A 15,238-nucleotide genomic window follows, 5' to 3' on the forward strand; every position below is an offset into this window, starting at 1 on the left:
TCGTCCTCAGGTTATTTTTAGTTAGACGCCCAGACGAACTTCAAGTGTGCCCATCTGATGCATCAGCCCCTGGGTATTTACTTTCTTGTTACTTGAGAAGGTTCAGGTGGCTCTTACGGACCATTGTTCATGTTTACATTTAGCTTCTTGTTTACATTTCTGAAAAGACAATTAGTAGATTTTTACAGATGATAGAGAAGTTTTTTAAAAATTTGCATTCATGTTTCACAGTGACTCGGTTGATCGCCTTTTTAGATAAGTACTGCACGGCAGCCTGTGGTTGCCACTTGTTAAAACTCTACCCTGCTTCCGTCAGCAGTTGTCAGTTACGGTTGGATAACAACACCCACTGATAAAATTCAAGCCACAAGATGTTATTTTAAGTTCTTGGGTGGCGCGCTCTCTTCTTACCCTTTAAACTGCTAAGTCACATCCTGCTTTGCATTTTAATTTGCTATAAATTAGATGCAGGAGATGTAGCTCTGGCGTTAGATACTAAAATGAAATTTAACACCAAAATAAAAGAAGGCGGTTTTCTGTGGAGTAAGTCTTGCTGTCATTCCTGGAGGCCAGATTTAGGGCAGTGGTTCTCAACCCTCAAGGTGCATAGGAATCACCTGGGGAGCTTTCCAGTGCCTCCCCCAGCCCCCGGGGGCCCAGGCCTCAACCTGGAGCTCCTCAATGAATGGGTTTGGAGTGGGGCCAGACTGGTATTTTGTAGAAGCTCCCCAGGGGGATCCTGTCCTGTGACAATATTTCTCAAGCCTGGCTGCAGGATGGGATCCCCCTGGGGAGTTTCTCCCCACAGACCACCTCTTTCAAGCTTTTGCTCACAAATCCAGCCCCATTGAGCTCTTCCCTGTGACTGCCCATAACCCCGACTAGATGTCCCACGGTGAACTGGGTTCTGGCTTGCTTCATCTACACGCCGCTTATTTCCTTGATCAGAGTGGTTTCCTCCTTGCATTAAGCTTTGGTCACTTAGTTTCCATCCATCCTTTACGGGTTAGCCCTGGATGCCTAGTAGGTACTGTATAGATGTATCCTAAGCTCAGTTTTCATCAGGGTAGCCCTTCATTCTCCTTTGGCTTCTTGTGTTTTCATAATCACTTTCTCCCTCTTGAGAAATGGCAGGGCTAGTCAGAGTGGCAAAATGGCAGGAAGGGGAAACCCAGCCCGTTGCTGGTTTTGAGGGTCAGGCCTGGAGGGATTGACCTGTGGACTCCTCCTTCTGCAATCAGAACACTCGGTCATCCTGTTCCTTAGTGGCTTTTAGGGCCATGTGGGTGACAGATGCAACATGAGGGGGGCTGTCCTGCTGGAGAAAGCGATCGTGCTTAAAGGAACAGATCTTTAGGAAAAGCCTGCTAAAGAATATGGGATTGTTTCAGCAGAATATGCCCTGAGAACTGGAAAACAGTAGCTTTTTGAACTTTGTCGAGTGGTGAGGATTCTCACTACCAGTGTTTCAGGGGCTTGTTTCTGGCCCAGGATGCTGACCAGGGGAGGGGTGGGTAACGTCCTCCTGTGGAGGGGTACAGAAGTTACCAGGACTCCTAAGTTTAAGTCACACTGCCTTCTTAGGGCATACGTCATTGGCACTCCAGCTCTGTAACTGACAGACACCCAAATTAGGTGGTTTTAACAAGATTGAAGTTTATTTTTGTCTTATATAACTGTCTGGATGCAGTGATTCCTGAGTGGGCATGGTAACACTATTCTCTTCAACCGATGGCTTTCATTTCTGGTTCCAGTTGTCCCTGTCTCTCAGCCCTTAGAAAAGGACAGAGAACAAGTGTGTATCTCTTGTTAGCACAGCGTTTTTGGCACCTCACTGGCAGAACTTGGGTCATAACCCCCTTCCCCACGCCGCCATGATGCTGCACTGATGGCTGGAAATGTAACTTCTAATTAGATTACCTTGTGCCCAACTACAACTTAAGAGTTCTCTTATGAAAGGAACGGAGAATGGCTATCAGTGAACCGTAAGCCAGGAGATGCGTAATAACCTGCCAAAATATGAGATCTACCGACTATCACCCCGTTGATTGGTTTGGTTAAAAATACATTAAACTATTAAAAGGAACCTCAAATGTATTTCTCATGCTATATAAAGTCATGGTAGGACACCAAAGGTCTCCAGCAGACCATGTCATGTTTCTGCCTTTCCGGGGAAGGGAGCCAGGAGTTGGAAGGGGTTGTGGAACGTGGACATCTAACCATAACACAGGGCATGTTGACAAATGGGTTTGGTTTGTGGGGCAGCCTCTTGGCATCTTTGTAAACAAGCATGTTTGGCAAGAAATTCACCAACCTGGTCAAGAGAGTTCGACTGAAGTGTAATGGCAAGGAAGAAATGTTAAGACCTGATTGGATAGAGAATGGTAGGCATTGTGAAGGTAAGAGCGCTTAACAGAGGAGAACTTCAGTAGTAATTCACGTAGACCCCTGGGAAGTGAGGTGGTTATATACTGTCCACCATAGTGCAGCCTGTGAGGGTGAAGCAAAGTAGACACGAGGCGTGAAAACATGGGCATAGATATGTAGGTACAATCATCTGATCATCTCACCTAGAAGGTGAGGGTTGTTCTCATGGCTAAAATATGATTCTAGAAGGGCGTATTTTGCTTTAATGAAGCAGACCTATGAAGATCCAGACCTTGAGGGTGAATTGCTGGGGAAGAGCGGGGAACGCCACAGAAGGGTTGCTGCAGTGGGATCAATATTATGGACCGCGGGACAGAGGTTATGGATCATGCTTTCTCCCCAGAGACTGTAAGTCTAGGGCAGCTGTCGAAGGTACTGATGGAAGCACCACAAGTCTCGTTCTGCTCATTTCTGATCAACTCTTGGCTTGTTTTGCCAATCATTTAATTTTTAAGACTGAGAAAATAACACAGGGGTTGACATCTCTGGATTTCTTTCTGATCCAACAAAAAAGCGTTGGCCAGTGCTATAAAGTGACAGGAGCCAGGAGGTGAAATCCCTGAAGAAGCATGCTGTGGGCATAGCCATGTACTCTAGAAACATTTCAACAGTCATGATGAAAGAGAGAAATGAGCTCTCTTGGGGCCAAAGACAGCATGGTAAGGAGACCTCAAAAAGAAGGGATGGCTAGAATGTTCTGAAACTCCCATCAGTGTGGCTCAGCAATCACAATTATTATTGTTACTATTGCTACCAGTCTTGGTAAGTTTGCTTTCCCATAGAATGTAAAGATGAGGAAAATGCAGTCCCCCAGTTAGATGTAGACCTAGCACCTAGTGGTCAGTGTATGAAGAGTGAATCACTACAGGAAACAGAAGACAGACTTTCAGAGAACACAAAAGTAAAGCAGGGGTTCAAAAGAGACCCAAACCGGAGGTGGGGGTGGTTTCAGAAAAGGTTTAATGGAGAAGATGACATTTGAAGTGCTCTTTGGAGGGTGGAGGACATTCCCACAGATGGAAGAGAGAACGTGCTTCCTAGGGTGTTTCACGGAGGGAAACTAGCCAGGATCAATCAGAGTGGGTTAGTTGCAGGAGTTTCTATCTGCTAGAATATAGGGTGTGCTATGTGAGCTTTTGGAGATGAGGTATGAGTGGTAACAGCCAAAGTATAATGGAGTGACGTGTGCCAGGTACTGTATCAAGTGCTTTCCATGCATTATTTCATTCCTTCTTCACAAAAGCTTAATACTATCATTCATTCTCTTTTCGGATGAGACACAATTCAGAAGCTTTGTAACGCACAGTGAATGGTAGGTAGAGATGAAGTCCAGAGCCAGCTAAATTTAACCGAAATATGAAGGGCTTGGGGTTTTTAACCTAGTTTCAAGACCAGTGGGAATTTTGAGCCGAGGAGAGACACTGGAATCTTTTGGGGTAGGTGAGTTGGGCAAGGGAAAGTGAGGTAGATTGACATGATGGGAGAGACCCTCAGCGGAGGTCTAGGGCGGACGGGTGCTTGTGGGAACGGAAGAAAGGGAAACTTGTTGCGGGTGCCGAGGTGAGTGTCAGGTCAGAGTTGGAATCTATAGTATTGAGAGATCTGGGCAGGGGGCTTGGGGTGGACCAGGAGGCAGTGAGTGTCTTGGAGTCAGGGAGCTCAGCCCAGGTGTCACCATGTGGGAGTGATGAATTTGCACTTGAAGTAAGCAGTAGGCTTCATGTTCCAGTGATAAATCCAGGCTGTGGTCTAGAGGAGGGTAAAGATCGCAGAATGGGTGGAGAGCTGCCTTACTGAAGTCGGGGGCATGGGTGAGATGACGAAAAGCTAAAGTTCAGAGAAAAAAGCAGATGAAGGACAAAACTTTAATAAAATGCCTGTGTGCCTGGGAGATAAGAAGAGGAGCCAGCATGCCACACATGGAAGAGGAATGAACTAAGAGTGTCACACATGCTGGAATAAAGTCTGCAGAACTCATGTCAGGAATGAGCTGAGGCTTTCAAAAAAATACTGGAAATCTACAAAACAGCTTTTCAAACATATATCCAGAGCCAGGTGAACAAATGAAAGTAAGGCTCTGGTGTGGATACTTTCTCTTAATAAAACATCAGGAGTGAAAAGAATTATTCCAATTCTTCCCCCTCCTAATCTATTTTCTAAAGGAGAAGCACCAGCTGAAAAGAATTGAATACACACAAGAGGGAATTGAAACCCAAGACAGGGGAAGGGGTAGGAAACATGTACCTCGCTCTGGGAGATGAGTTCGGGGTGTCCGTTCAGACCAAAACACACCAGGGTACTGAGTTCCTCCAGTCTTCACAGAGCCTCTGAGAGCAAGCTGTGCTGTATGAAAGAGGATGTGGTGGTTTCCCAGTGGGTAGATGCTATCAAGATTATTAGAGAAAGGAAATTTCTGAAAACTCTAGAATAGGGCTTCTCAGTCCTGGCTGCACATTGGAATCTACTGGAGAGCTTTTACTGAACTGTTGCTACCCACGTCCTACCCCTAAATTTCTGATGAAAGGGCTGTAAGGACATTCCACCACCCCTTAAGACATTCTAACAAGCACCCGACAAGGGCTAAGAGTCCTAAATGCACGCTGATCAGTTCCGTCCATCCACTGCAGAATTCTTTCACATAGTATTACGAATGAGGTGAACAGTTTACACTTAGAAAAGGAGTTGGTTTGGGTGCCTGGGTGGCTCAGTTGGTTGGGCAACCCGCCTTTGGCTCAGGTCATGGTCCTGGAGTCCTGGTATTAAGTCCCACATCCGGCTCCCAGCTCCACCAGGAGTCTGCTTCTCCCTCTGATTTTCTCCCCTCTCATGCTGTCTCTCTCTCAAATAAACAAAATCTTTAAAAAAAAAAAAAGAAAGAAAGAAAGTAAAGGAGTTCATTTGGGTTTACCTAAGACAGGCTGGATTATTCTAGTTTGCCCCTGTAGTTAGGTTACCAGATCGTAAAAAATGAATCAAGAATTAAGAACATCACTGATAGAGTAGACCTTATTTCTACCAGTCGACTGGGTCGTCCTCAGCTCAGGAACTTGTCCTGGGAGAGCTAGGATGGAACGATAGGTGAGATCTACAACCTTGGGAACCATGGGGAGGGAGAGTGGTGAGAATATGGAACTGTTGAGGAGGACATAGCCTGATGAAGTCACACCAGCAGCAAAAGCCACTCTCTTGAGGGAAGTCGGCAGTTGGGGACATGGGGGGGAGGGGTAAGTGCCAAGAGTGGAGCCCACGTGACCAGGACTAGGGGCTCTGCATGGGGGCAAAGCCCTGGGCATCAGTGTGGCCAGCTGATATTGCTAGACAAGAGGGTTTCTGGGAGCATGCTCCTTTCCCGTTTTTTGAGGAGGATGTCAGACTTCTCAAAGTGTGTTTGAAGTATCCGCTAACGTAGCCATCTTGTGATAGCCTTGTGAAACTAAGGTCTGAGTCAAGAGCTTCTTTTCTGGGGAAGGATAGGATTCATGTAGGTGTATGACATGGAATTTTCACAATAATCACTTGGACAAAAAATAATCATCATTTGGAAACTACCTCTACCTCCGTCCCCATATTTGCATGCAAGTGCTCCATCCTAGGAAGCCTGCCAGCTTGGAGCCATCCATCTGTAGACTCAGAAAGGCTAGTGTGAGCAGCCGTGGCCACTAAGATCTTCCCTAGTTGTCCTGTCCTTTGCCTTTCTTTACCACAGGTACCTTTGATAGGCTACTATCTGATTCTGTGAACTCTTTGTCTGTCTGTCCCTCCTGCCCTCACTTGTTCTAAGCATCTCAGAGGCATTTAGATGGTCAGGTTGAGGCTGGAGCATGGGGGCATCCCAGCGAGCTGAGGAGAAAACTGCCCACTCTCAGGACATCTTGCCAAGAGCAGTTTGCATAACTTTCTAGCTAAAAAAACGCATTTTTTATTTAAATGTCTTATTTCACAAAGTATTTGAAGTGGTTCCCAAGAATATGCACACAATCCAGGCAAATAGGTGGGTAGTTGAGAGAATTCGAGCACAATGGCAGTAAAGGTAAGCTCATCTTCACCACGGTGGTTCTCTGTCCCTCTGCGCACCCCAAACAAAGAGGGATATGGTCTCATATATAAATTCCCCAGTCGAGGGGCACCTGGGTGGCTCATCGGGTTAAAGCCTCTGCCTTAGGCTCGGGTCATGATCCCAGGTTCCTGGGATCAAGTCCCGCATCGGGCTCTCTGCTCAGCGGGGAGCCTGCTTCCTCCTCTCTCTCTGCCTACTTGTGATCTCTGTCTGTCAAATAAATAAATAAAGTCTTTAAAAAAAAAATAAATTCCCCGGTCCAAAAGCTGAGAACAAGCCAGTCATTTAGGAACGACACTCTGATCCTGAGACCTGGCTATTTCATTATCAAGGTCCTTTAAAGAAATCCTTGTCCAAGTTGGTGTGGCCATTTTGAAGAGGAATTTGGACTATCCAGCAAAGCCTACCTTAAGATAGAGTCATTCCACTTATTTTAGAAAATCATGCCACAGTCTCACAAGGAGCAGACCCTGCAGCTCTGTTTTTAGTAAAAGCAAAGAATCAGAGACGAACTAAAGGAAGAATAAGTTAAACAAGGCATCGTCATACCACGAAACTGTGCAGCACGAATGAGCTACAGTGTGTGTGTAACAGTTGTGAGCGAATCAGCCAGCTGCAGAAAGAAATGTATGGTATGATCCTATTTATTTGACACAAGTTTTTAAAAGCCAGAAAAATAGTAGATATAGAATATTGTGTGAACAAGGATGGAGACCTGTTGATGCTGGGTGGTAGGAATGTGGATATTTGTACATATCCTTTTTTTTTTTAAAAAGATTTTTATTTATTTGACAGATCACAAGTAGGCAGAGAGGCAGGCAGAGAGAGAGGGGGAAGCAGGCTCCTTGCTGAGCAGAGTGCCTGATGCAGGGCTCGATCCCAGGACCCTAGGATTGTGACCTGAGCCAAAGGCAGAGGCTTTAACCTACTGAGCATCCGGGCCCCCCTGTACATATCCTTTTTATTTTTCTGATTCCAAGAGCAGAGCAGTCATGGTGATGTTGTGCACCAGAGTGACCATAGCATCGTACACTGGCTAGCTCATCAAGTGATGACGGCCCCGTCCACCTTACATAGGCTTTTATATGCATTAACTCATCTAATCACCTCAACAACCCCTGTGGGGGAGATCCTTCATTACTTCCATTTGTCACACGAAATACAGAGGATCTAGAGAGGCTAAATATTTGCTGAAAGTCACTTAGTAAGGCTGGCTTTGGACCCAGGCAGTTTGAATCCAGAGCCCATGGCCTTAATTATTTTATTATTTTCTTAAAAGATTTTATTTATTTGACAGAGAGAGACACAGTGAGAGAGAGAACACAAGCAGGGGGAGTGGGAGAGGGTGAAGCAGGCTTCCTGCTGAGTGGGGAGCCCAATGCGGGGTTCGATCCCAGGACCCTGGGACCACGACCCAAGCAGAAGGCAGATGCCCAACGGATGAGCCACCAGGCGCCCCTCGTGACCTTGATTATTATACCACTCTATAAAACCTCCCAATATCATCAAGTGGGTTGGTGGTTTATGTTTGTATATATGATCGCTTGCATTGTAGGCAAAGGGCACGACCCAGAGGGCAGTGCAGGCAAAGCGGTTCATCAGAGGTGAAAACAGTGCCATTGGGCCAGCTCCTCCATCTAATGACCTGGCTTGAGCTATGTGCATGCACTGTGTTACCTTTATAGGGGCGCCTGGGGGGTTCAGTCATTAGGTGTCTGCCTTTGGCTCAGGTCATGATCCCAGAGTCCTGGGATTGACCCCCGCATCGGGCTCCCTGCTCAACGAGCAGTCTGCTTCTCCCTCTCCCTCTGTTGCTCTCTCTGCTTGTGCTCGCTCTCTCTCTCTGTCAAATAAATAAATAAAATCATTTTTTTTTTAAAGTTACCCTTTTAAATCATTATTGATGCCCCTCAGCCCAGGATCCCCATCAGAGTCACCTGTGGAGGTCTCAGGAAGTTCAAATCCTCTCCCGACCACGAAGTCCACCACACTAGATCATGGGCAGGGCCTGGTCCCCAGCATTTTTAAAAGCTCCCCACATAAATCTGATGTGCAGTCTGAGTTGAGATCTACTGCTCTCCAGAGTCTGAACAGTGCAACATTCAAGCTTAGGTACTTGGCGAGAGCCTCCAGGGAGGACAGTTTGTGTTGAGGATCAAGGACAGATCCGGATAGGGGGACTCTCATGATCAGACTGCACTTAATGTCTCATGAAATGAAGGCCCCTGATCAGGAAAAGGGAATGCCTGGACCTCCACTGACCCCACCACGTCCACACAGGCCTGTGTAGGATGGGATCTGTCTGTCCCACTAATGTCTTTTAGTTTTCTGGAGGTTGCCGTGGTGATTCAGCATGGGACTGGGGACTAGAAGCACATGGATCTGGTATTTGCCATCCCTGGCTTAAAGGCATCGTTAGGCAGCAGGACAGAATCTTCCTCAGAGGAGAGCTCAGGGTCTATTTCTGACAAATGTATCCCGGAAGCCTCAAGATTCCATGGGGAGAGAGTATTAACTTAGGGCAGTGATACTTAAACTTGTGGAGAACTTCCTAAAAACACGTTGCTGTGTCCCACACTTAGCCCCTGCTCTGCGGGTCTTTGGCAGGCTCTGAGAACTTGCGTTTCTAGCAAGCATTTCTAACAAGTGATGTTGGTACTGCTGGCCTTAGCACCACCTTTTGCAAAGCACAGGCCTAGGATAATAAAAGAGCTTTGGCTTCCTACCTACTTGTTACATCACAGATACACAGAGAGAAGGATCTGCTTGGGGTCAGAAAAGCAGGGTTAAGAACGACCAGCTCCATCATGCACAAAATCCCATGGAGACTGTGTCACACGTACAGGGTATTAGGCGCATCCCCAGATATTCTGATTCAATCCATCTAAAGTGGAGCTTCCAAAATCTGCATTTTGAACAAGAACCCTGAAGATGGGAAGAAGGCAGATCTGTACACTTTGGGAAATTGGATATGGCTATACAGTTGGGACTGACTGTGGGTGGGTTGGCAACTTTGAACCCAGAAAGGCCAATGAAGGGATAAATTAGCATCAACCTATGGAGAGCATTTCAGTACCCTTGGTGCTCTTCTTAGGAAATCTGCTGGTAACATCTGTTAGATGAGGACAGAATCCACATGCCTAGGCAGTCTGCGAATGCTCCCACAAAGGAAAAGCCGGCCGAGACCACTGAATGGCAACCGGTCCTCAGAAATGTCCTGACAGACTGGAATCAGGCGTCAAAACTAATGTGAGGAAATACAGTAATAAAAAAGAATAGGCAAGTCCCAAATTTCAGCCAAAGGAAGGAAAGGAGTCCTTTCCCGAGAGAAGAGCCCAGCTTCTCCACAACTCCTACTGCATCGGAGTCCTAGGGAATAGTGGGGACGGCATGTGCTAGAAAGAGGTGTGGTGTCCCCAAAGCTCAGGCAAGTGTAGGTTGTGGTCGTAGCTGTGGCGTGTACGTGGCCAGGGAGGCTGGTGTGCCCGTCCCTCCTGCCCTAGCCAGATCATACCTGGAGCTGGTCTCGAGGTCTGGGCACCCTTTGCGGGGAAGCAGAGACAAACTGAAGTGTGATCAGAGTTGGGTGGCTGTGATCATTAGGGTCACATAAGACACAGCAGATGAAAATGTGACTGGTCTGGAAAAGAAAAGGTTTTCCGGGTGGGATGGGGAGCAGTGGTGGTTCCAGTGCAGGAGCTGATGAAAAGGAAATTGTTAATCTTGCCCTCTGTCATGACAGAGGGCAGGTCTGGGAATAGTCTCCTCCTAGTGAGACAGATTTCAACCCTAAATGAAACACCGTCTAGAACAGACTTCTTTGGAGACGAGTTTGGCTGTGAGTCTCGGAATTCACCACCCCCCATGAACAGTCAGCACCGTCCCTGGATCAAGCCAGCCATCCAGGTAGTTACAGCAGATTGACCGGCATGACACACAGAGGTCCAAGATCAGCCATTTGAGGGCATTGTAGCTAGAAACTTCCTTCCAGAAGCCTCTGATCAATTTATGGATCTTAGAGCCAAATGACCAGAGGTGTACTGTTGGTCATGTAACATCTTGGAAATCAAGGGGTTTCAGCAGGCATCATTTCTAAAAAGATGCACATCCAGGATTTGAATAATTTTCTTTTACCAAAGAAGACTGAAAGACCAAAAGTGGATATTCCATTATGAATTTTTTTTGGTGTTAATTTGGGACATAATTTTTCTATATATTTTATTGGGAGATTTTAAACTAACTGGAACTATATGCCATCTGGTCTTCATGCAAGTTGTTTTCAAGGATGGAAGGAGAACCTGTTTCTTGGCCAAACATGACCGAGTGTGTGAGTGCAGACCACCAGGCCTAATAGAATAATAACTACCTGTATTATAGGTCACTGTTTCAAACCCACTGTTAATACTGAGTTGCTTCCTTGGACAGCCAATGGTGACGAATAATGTGACTTTTATCTTTTTGCATTTGTGTCTTATTCAAAGTAAGCATGCTGATTTTATGGTTTAAAAATCTGTTCACATTTGTGATACAGATTGGGGAAATGTTAATATGTTTTAAAATTCTGCAGAGTCCTTATTTGTTTTTGGTTGCAAGAAGAGTATGGGATCTTACTTGGTGCTATATGTGCCACTTCCAGGAAGCCAGGAGAGGAAGAAACAGAACTAATGTCTGTTGAGTGTCTATTCTATCCACCCCAGACACCTTGTCCTCATTTTTCATTTAATCCTCAAGATGCCCCATTTCCTGCGTAAAACCCCTAAAGACCATGGAAGTATTCACGCATGTCAAGGTGTGCATAGTTTGTAATTAGAAAGCACTAAATGCAAACTTAGGTCTGGCTCCTTCTGAGTCACATACATCTTAGTCTGTGTATCTCCTTTGCACTTTGCCCAAACTCTATGTTCTTTTTAAAGTCAAAATGTCCATGAGTCTTGAAATCAGCCTTTGTGACCAAAAAGCTTGGCAGTGCCTTGATCATTTGTTCTTCCCAATTATTGGTAGAAGTCAGAGTTCTCTTTTCCCTACTGGATGTTCCATGCTTGCACATCTCATGCATTGGACTTGTAGTGGGAACACCATTTCCTGACCCATCAGCTTCCCAGGTGAGTAGCAATGATGAGAGAGGACCTAGCTCATTTCAGAAGCACATTTTTAATTAATTATTTATTTTTTTAGTTTATTTATTTGACAGAGAGAGAGCACAAGCATAGGGAGCAGGAGAGAGAGAGAAGCAGACTCCCCACTGTGTGGGGAGCCTGATGTGGGGCTCGATCCCAGGACCCTGGGATCATGACCTGAGATGAAGGCAGACGCTTAATGACTGAGCCACCCAGGCACCCCCAAGAAGGGCATTTTTCAATTAAGTGCATTGAGCTTGTCATCCCTGTTGGATTTGGCTACCAGCTGGTTCGTTGAAATGAAAGCAGATCCCACGCTGACTTCTGTCATGCATCAAACGTTTGTATCAGGCAGAAGGCACAAGAGCAGTCCTACGACCTGCTGCCATGAGTTTGGGAAGTCCCAGCTGTCTCTCTCCAGAGCACAGACAGGTAGTCCCCAGACTACCTGACAGGTTTACTTGGGGCAGGTACCACAGCATTCAGCAGGAGGATTGGCCCCCCTACCTGTCAGATCAATGGCCAAGGGCTGGAAGAACCTTCTGAGGAGGCTGTAGATGTTCTATTTTTTGATCTGGGTGGTGATTATTTCAGTATTTGCAAATGTAAATTTCATAAAGCTGTCTGTGTGCTTAAGATTTGTTCACTTTACTATATGGAAGTTATGCTCAGTAAAAAAAAAAAAAAATAAGGGGGAAATAAATGATTGTCCTTAAGTTGTTCACAACTTGTGAGTAGGAAAATTATTATATTTTATACAAACCCCTTGAGTTAGAGGTTTTCCATGGAAGGGTCACTGCGATAGGAGAAAGCCCCGCAGCTCTTTCACAGGTCCCTGTACCCCTGAATCAGGGGCCTTCTTTCCTGGACGGTATCCATCACCCCTAAGGGGTCCATGTTCCCTATTTTAGTAGGTCGGCACTGCGAAGTCAGCTAGTTGGAGTAGGAGACACCAACCTTTCGTGTGACTCCTCTTTGTTAAGGTCCTCTGTCGTGGTACTCCTGTCAGGGTCTTCCCTCTGAGGACCCGCAGGTCAGCCCTTAGGTTCTCCAAGGTTGACACAATAACTGCCTCATTCCACGGGACACTCTCATTCCTGGGACACCTCGGTCTCAGGCCTCTGTTGCCTTCACCCTGTTTTAAGTATTTCCTTTTCTCAGAATTTGACCTCTTTTCCCCTTCACGCTGTAAAGAACTGAATTTTAACTGGTGATTTTAACTGAATTTCTCATGAGGCTAGGCTGGAAGGTTCTGGGGGATGAAACAAGATGTATTTCCCTAGGTGATAATCCCAGACTCACTGGGAGCTGGATGTGGGAGAGGCAGGAGTCTCACCCTCTCTTTTCCCTGGAGGAGAAAAAGAGGCTTCTGAGTGCAGAGGCCTTACCTCAAAGTACCAACTTAAATGAGTATGGGGTTTGGCCGGCTCCCAGCCCTGACCCTTGTAGCTCTTTCATCCAAGGTGAAATTTGGTGGAGCTAAGCCATAAAGACGACCCTTTGTATCAGTTGCCCCTGGGACGGGGTGATTGTGTTTCTAATTTGGCAGTTTCAGAATTGCTGGGACTCTCTCTTACCCGGGTATCCCTTTCTGCCCCTTCTGCCCATGTTACAGACCACCCCTCGTGGTGTCTCTTGTCCCGAGCCCTCCCTGTCAGAGCCTCGGCTTTTAAAAACATGACAAAAATGCTGGCGGACACACAGAGAAACCCTTTGCTGGCGATCCAGATCTGCTGTGGAATCGGTTGTCATGGCAACGGCTGCCCCCACACACAGTTCATCGTTTGGGGTTCCCGTCATGTTTTCTTTGCCCTCTCTTTCTTCAACAGCAACGGCCAACATGCTATTAAACCAACTATTAATATATCCGTACAGCCTTTCTTGGCAGTTTTGAACTCGACCACATTGGCTTCTAACTTCGGGTCCAATTAGTCACGCCCCACAAGCCAAGCTAACTTTGTGAAGAGGCTGGTGTTGGTTTGGTTTTATTTAGTCTTAGTTATTGTTGGATCCAATATGTATGAATACAGAGATTGGGGGGGTTTCTATGAAAGCAGCATACGAATTGAGTTCTCTGGCTATACACTTACCTTAATTTTATTTTCTGACCTGATACTTCTCATTGACTTGGTTTTAGTTGATGGCTTTGGCATACTCATTTGTTTTTATTTTTATTTAAATCCCAGTTAACATACCAGGTAATATTAGTTTCAGGTGTACAATCTAGTGATTCAACACTTCCTTACAACACCCAGTGCTCATCAACATACTCATTTTTAAAGAACTATGTGTCCATGAAAAGCATAGGAGATTGAGTACTTATTAATGAACCAAAGATTTAAAATAATATCTAACTAGCTGGGTCCTGGCTATATCATGTTATAATTATATAACATGCTTCTTTTAAAATTAAGACTATGTGAACACTAAGAGCTAAATAGATTGAAGATATATATATATCTTCAATCTGTTTATTATATATAATATATTTATATAATATATTTATATTAAATTATATATTTATGTATTATATATGATATAATCATATATTATATATTAAATATATTTATGTAATATATTTATTATATATATAATCATATATATATTATATATATAATTGTTGTTAACATGCATGGGAAATTTACAGAGTTTGTTTGAACTTAGTGTGTCAAATAAAAGGCTGGTCTTCTGAAGCCAAAACCAAACATGTTAGTTACCCTTGACTCAGGGCTGTGGATGAAGGCAGTGGTTGAAGGAATGGGGCAGGGCCTCCGTGAAGCTGGCTTACGATGTGCCCCCTCCTGAATCTTTCTAGGCAGTTCCTCAGTTCTGCTGGGTCCCAGAGTTGCGCAGTAGCTGTTATCACCACACCTAGCTATTAAAGGGTGATCATTTCCAACACCAAGGTGAAAGGTCTGGCGTCTAGCCTGAATGCCGTCTCTTGCCAGCTGCGTGGTTGGGCAAGTTACCTAACTTCTCAGAGACTCTGTTGTTTCCTCTGTAAGAGTCCTCCCAGCAGACTGTTGATTAAATGAGATCATGTGTATGGGTAACTCTTACTATGGGACTTGACAGTAGGTAGTGTGGGCACTCCAAGGTGATTATTGTTTCAGTTACTGGGATACTATAGACAATGTGGGAAATTCTGTTTTCCTTCATAGTTTTGTCACACTATGTAATGATGTTTTAAAAGATGTCTCCAAACCTTTGGTAGAACAAATCTTCCACCCCATCCCTCCAAAAAACAGTTGTGTGTGTGTGTGTGTGTTTTAATTATAGTGAAATACATATAATATAAAATCAACGTTTAGCCATTTTCTGCTGTAAGTTTAGTGACATTTAGTCATTCACAGTGTTGTACAACAACCACCATTATCTAGTTCCAGAACATTAATCACCCTAAAAGGAAACCTCATAGCCATACCCTATTTCCCAATTCCCCCAGCCCTTGGCAACCACTACTTGGCCTTGTGCCTCTATAGATTAGCCCACTGTGGTTATTTTATATAAATAGAAACATACATATGTGGTCTTTTCTGTCTGGCTGCTTTCACTTAGCATAATGTTTTCAAGATTTATCCATGTTGTGTCTTGTATCACTTAACTTCATCCCTTTTAATTCCTGAACAATGTTCCA

At 45.1% G+C, this 15,238-nt stretch overlaps 1 protein-coding gene across 4 annotated transcripts in view; it reads left to right on the forward strand.

Moving 5' to 3' along the window:
* OSBPL3 (oxysterol binding protein like 3) overlaps positions 1-15,238 on the forward strand; it is a 168,483-nt gene that overhangs the window by 65,445 nt on the left and 87,800 nt on the right. The window lies entirely within an intron of this gene.

The sequence above is a fragment of the Lontra canadensis genome, unplaced genomic scaffold (genome assembly GCF_010015895.1).
Source record: "Lontra canadensis isolate GAN:19392208 unplaced genomic scaffold, GSC_riverotter_1.0 scaffold2, whole genome shotgun sequence".
Taxonomy (NCBI): domain Eukaryota; kingdom Metazoa; phylum Chordata; class Mammalia; order Carnivora; family Mustelidae; genus Lontra; species Lontra canadensis.